Source organism: Electrona antarctica, assembly GCF_951216825.1.
Source record: "Electrona antarctica genome assembly, chromosome: 21".
NCBI lineage: Eukaryota > Metazoa > Chordata > Actinopteri > Myctophiformes > Myctophidae > Electrona > Electrona antarctica.
Window position 1 is genome coordinate 9650338 of NC_136802.1, and position 6000 is coordinate 9656337.

Consider the following 6000-nt stretch of genomic DNA (forward strand, 5'->3'; position numbering starts at 1 on the left):
CTCCTTTATTGAGACTTTATGTCTGGGTTGTACTGTCAGTCTGTCACAATAATACACCTCAGTCTGCTCCCACTGTTTTATTGTTTTTCTTTATCCCTCCACCGTCACTCATCATTTATTCACCAGTGACTCATCCGGTTTTCGACCACCCCCGTCTGTCACACACACCTCTCGCCTCCGGATCCACTCAGCCCGGGTGAGCTGGGCTGTTGCAGAGGTTGTACAATTCCACCCCATAGAATAGGGGTACATTTGTATGCAATTCCTTGTCAATTCAATGGGGTGATTCATAGTAGATCGGGTGGTGGTATATCTACTCCTGAACCTACGTTGAACACAACTTGCCATAATGTTAATGTCAGCGTGGTAACTATAGGTGCAATTTCCCATTGACAGCCCATACATCCAAACAACAGAAAAAATCTATCTGATTGTATTAAACAATGTCAAACTCACCAACATTGCAGCTGTCCGAAAGGCTTGAATTATCCTCTTTCTATATCTGCAAAGTGTTTGTTTCATAAAAACCCACTGTAGACGTTATGTTATTATGTTATGAGCTACTTTATTTTCCTTGCAGGTGATTATTTTCTTTTTATTATAGTATTGCGCAGTTTGGAAGTGCACGTTGGATATCACTCAACTCACTTAACCTCGTAAAATTAGACCGTTTTGAGTTACCCTGTTGAGTTGACGAGACATGGTCACGCAGACAACAAACATACAAGGGCGAGTACAGTGAGTTGAGTACACACTCGTTTGTCACTCGTGTTTTCCCCGAACAACAACATCAGCAGACTGTTGTAAGAACTGATAAACTTCTGCAAACAAGTGTCCATAGAATCATCTATAACTTAGTTTCGACCCATTGGTGTTATAGCCTAATGTAGTCGAGTCTTTTTCTCACTCGTTTCTCTTTAAAGATGGAGCGCCGGGATTTTTGTATTTGTGTATTTATGAGGTGACAGTACTTCATTAGACGGTCGGTGGACCCCTTGGTGTGGTTTTGATGTGCAACGACTGCAATGTCTTCCTTTTGTATTTAGTTTGACAGTCAAACATGCCAATGAAAAAAACTGTGATATAGTGACATCACAATATCGTCCCCCTCCAATAACATACAGCAACAGCTGTGGGTGCGGCTTCAGTTAATCCATTGAGACCTGGAACACATCCATGTCACGTTAGCGTTTAACCACATTAACCATTAACCCATTTTGGGCGGGAACCCCTTTTGGTGTTTTAAACATTATGTTATAATTTAGCTATTGAAAAATAGCAGATCTACAAGCTCATAGCGCGCCACCGAGTGGCGCGCTATGAACTTGTAGGTCTGCTATTTTTGAAAAATCGTTAAAATGTGCCTCAAATCTTTCCGAAAATTGTCATGATTTAGAAAACTTTTTTTTTTAAATTCGACGTCAGGCCTGAATGGGTTAAAACAAAAAAAAGGAGGGGAAAAAATCACGGCACTCCATATTTAACCTTCTCTACTGTATAGAGGGTATGCACGTGAAATCATCATCAAACCCGGAAGTTATGCGGGAACGCCTACCGAGTGGCAAAAAACTACTTTCTGGCCTTGACAGCCCATACATCCAAACAGAAAAGTTGTATTTCATTGCATTAAACGACATTAAACTGACTTTGCCATTCACTTTATGCATGTGCATACCCTCTAGCTCAGGGTTCCCCAATAGGCGGCCCGCGGGCCATTTGCGGCCCGCGGAGCGCCCCCTGGGGGGGGGTCCCAGATATAAATGGCATTAAATGGGGGTCAGTAGCCTATGCATGTCAAATGGGGTCCTGCCCTGAAAATGAATTTTCAGGGCAAGACCTCGACCTCACGCGTGCGGACTCGGCCCCCAGCCTGGTACCCTAGTCAAAATATGGCCCTCGAGGAAAATTAATTGGGGAACCCTGCTCTAGCTTCAAATCACACCTGTGTATGCATCCAATAAACAGGCTGTTTGATGATTTAGTGGAGCAGATTAAGTCAATATATCATAAGAATCGTTCACTTGATGGTACAAGCACCAAAATTGGCACACAAGTGCTTCGGAACCTACTCTCTCAGAAAAGTACGTTGTCCACTTGAAAAAAACAAAATGGACACCATTTTTCAAGATGGCCGCCATTCGAGGTCGTTTTAAACCGTGTTTGAGCTATATTGAGCTATAAAATCCTATTTTGATGGCCTATACATCGAAATATATGTTTCTGAGTATGATAAATCCAATTCTGCATTTAGAACATCAAAACTATTTAATATTATGATGATACAATGGGAATTAAACGATAAAGTGGGGCATATTAAGTCCATATTCCATAATAATCCTTCACTTGGTGGTACAAGCACCAGATTTGGCACAAATGATGTCCAGGATGTACTTTCTAAGAAAAGTACGTTATCCAGCTGAAAATCCAAGATGGCCACCAGTTTTCAAGATGGCCACCTCGTCAAATAAATACGTATAACTTTACTGAACAGAAATGTGTGATCCACACATTGATCCAAACATCAAAATGAATGTATTCTGACTGGAAGAACTCAATGGTGTCAATTATTTAATTCCAATATGGCCGCCAGTTTTCAAGATGGCGGCTATTACGCATCTCAAAATTAGCGTTTTTGGAAGCCTTCTGATCACCGATATTGTTGAAGGGCAACATCATTCATTGAAATGCTGTGATCAAGCTCTATTGGTTTGTAATTTTGTATATAAGAGTTATGTCAAAGCACAACCAGGACACACTGGTGACATCACTGCTGTGAGACTCATGGAGCATGAGCATGGGGTTCAGTGTATGCTTGTAGCGTACTAGAGGTAGTTGTGGTTTACTAACTGTTGTAGTGGTGTACTCACTGTAGTTTGTAGTATACTTTAGTGTCCTAAATGCTATCTAATATGTGTCAGCATGGGAGAGCTGAGACAAGGGTAACAGGGATTCAGTTACCTGGATGGTGTACAGATCGCACAGGACTTGCACTGGATGAATGGTCGGGCTAGGTGTAGGGCACCAGATGCTTGAACCTAGATGCATCCCATATTTCAATGTGCTTTGTACGGTTGGGTGGTAAAAGGATATATACCCTCAGCCTTTAACCGTATAACACAAGATGTTCGCTACTAAAACTGATTGGAGGAAGTGTGTCAAACAGATACGAAAGAGGAGTTGAAGTCTCCCCGTATTTCCACCCCATTCGACCGTTATCTCTGTATTGGATAGGCGAAATCCTCCGTTATCAGCACCTTTATACGGCCAATATGGCCATACTGGCATACTCACTGTTTCAGTATGTCATTATCACCTATTGTGACGGGTGATAATGGTATTTTTGTGTCACTGATGTCAATGACGGAGGCGTGCTGTGTCTGGTGGCCTTGAGCCACGTGAGACAACGTGCTGAGCGTTGCGACGGCCACCAGACCCGACTCAGCACCGTCCGAGTTACGTCCCGATAGGCAGAGGATAGTATAGTAGCCCCTAGTTTCCATGCGCCGACAATAGAGTTGGAAATGACACGTTCAGCCAAGGGTGAGTATGCCAGTATGGCCATATTGGCCGTATTCCAAGGTGCTGATAACGGTTGATTTTGCCTATCCGATACAGTGATAACGGTCGTGCCCATCATGCTAGACTCATCCAGATTGGATGATGGAGGTGGCAGTGAAGATACATTGAAGCAAAACAGTACAAAGTTAGTTAGTACCAAAAAGTACCAAAATTGTCGGCCAAATGTTTAGCAACGGAAACTCCAGTTTTCCACTAAGAGAGCAGCTGAAATTCAGAATGATCCTGGTGATGGACATGCAAAAATTCAAAGAGTGCAGTGGATGTGATCTCCCCCCATCGAAGCCCTGTATGACGATCTTTGCTACAACAGGGAAAACATGCACATGTATATGTTACTATTTTTCTAGCACTCTTTATTCTATCCCTTCGTTTGCTGTGCTTGCTGTGTTTTTTGTTGTTTGCCATCTATGCCGCTGCATTGTCTGTAAGGAAGCCAAACTAAAATAAGTTTTACTCTTATGTACCTGTCCTGTACACAAGATGTGTACAGGACAGTAACAATAAAGTAACAATAAAGTCCAACCTTGAACCTTGATCTAGGTTCAAGCATCTGGTGCCCTACACCTAGCACGACCGTTCATCCAGTTCCTTTTAAGTCCTGTACGATCTGTACACCATCCATGTAACTGAAGTTCCGTTACCCTTGTCTCAGCTCTCCCACGGTGGCACATCTTGTCAATTCAGGTGCGGCTATCTAACTACAATACTACAACTAACTAAACTTCTAGTGGAGATATATACAGGGGCTAATTAGCATTAGGACACTAAAGAATACAACAAACTACAGTGAGTACACTACAACAGTTAGTAAACCACAACTACAGCACTGAACCCCATGCTGAGTCTAACAGCAGTGATGTCACCAGTGTGTTCCTGGTTGTGCTTTGACATCACTCTTATATAATAAAAAAAATACAAACCAATAGAGCTTGACCACAGCATTTCAATGCATGATCAATGAATGATGTTGCCCTTCAACAATATCTATGATCAGACAGCTTCCGAAAACGCAAATTTTGAGTCACGTAATAGCTGCATCTTGCAAACTGGCGGCCATATTGGAATTCAATTCCAACACTATTGAGTTCTTACAATCAGAATACATTCATGTTGATGTTTGGATCATTAACACAATTTTACTTCGAAAACCTTTTTGTTGTTTTGTTTTTTTGCATTTGACGAGGCGGCCATCTTGAAAACTGGCAGCCATCTTGGATTTTCAGCTGGATAACGTTCTAACGTGCTTTTCATAGAAAGTACATCCTGGACATCATGTGTGCCAAATGTGGTGCTTGTACCACCAAGTGAAAGATTCTTATGGAATATTGACTTAATCTGCCCCAGCTTTTTGTTTAATTCCCATTGTATCATCATAATATTCAATAATTTTGATTTGCTAAATGCAGAATTGGATTTATCATACTCAGAAACATACATTTCGATGTATAGGCCATCACAATAGGATTATTCAATCAAACTATAGTTCAAACACTGTTTAAAACCATTTTGAAAGGCGGCCATCTTGAAAAATGGTGGCCATTTAGTTTTTTCAAGTGGACAACGTACTTTTCTGAGAGAGTAGGTTCTGAAGCACTTGTGTGCCAAATTTGGTGCTTGTACCATCAAGTGAACGATCGTTTCAGTAATCTGCTCCACTAATTCCTGTGCCTTGCCGTTATCAGAGGAATATAACGGTCTATCATATAGATCATCACACTGCTCATCTGCGTACGGTTTGGTTGAGATCCTGATGTACTGACACAGAAACCCCTCCACGATACACATTTACACACTGGTTTAATTGAAGTCGCACCGCACAGGTGTTCGGGGGCCACTCAGTGGGGAGGGAGGTGGTGGTGGGGGGGCCGCCTTCCACACAGCTTAGCCTTAGTCAATTGATTCCAGTAGTGGGTGTTTGAGCTGAAGGAGAGCTGAGGAAAAAAAAATGATGCCCTCTGGCAGCCCGCCCACACAGCTGCGACCCACCATTGATTTTCGGCAGGGCTGAAGGGCAAACCGCTGAGCCCCGCGGAGCGCCATTCACACAGCGTTAGCATATTACTTTGATACGTAGCGGTTAACCGAATGTATGCCAAGAACGCGGTACCTCGTTCTTCTCTCCACGACCCGCCCTTTGCCAAAACGAGGGAACTCGTCTTTCTTTAATTTAATTTAATCCAGGGGGGGGGGGATTTTACTCACATGTTAGACTCCACACGGATCCGATGCGCACCTGGCCGCGCACACGCTTAATAGTCCTTTTTTCTCCTCAAAATGAGACAAACTGCCATCTTTGAGACCTTACAAAAGTCTAAACTTTGATGACGCTAAGAAAGTCAAACCAGAAAGTGAAACCAGACGCTTCGTAGCCTAGAATGAAGATTTGGCTAAAAAATATGGACGGGCCGGCTATCACTTCCG

General features: G+C 42.6%; 1 protein-coding gene across 1 annotated transcript in view; it reads left to right on the forward strand.

Annotated features, from left to right (window-relative positions):
* The window catches only part of LOC306913739 (RAS guanyl-releasing protein 2-like), a 68041-nt gene that overhangs the window by 32989 nt on the left and 29052 nt on the right, over window positions 1-6000 (forward strand). The gene's annotated exons all lie outside the window — the stretch shown is intronic.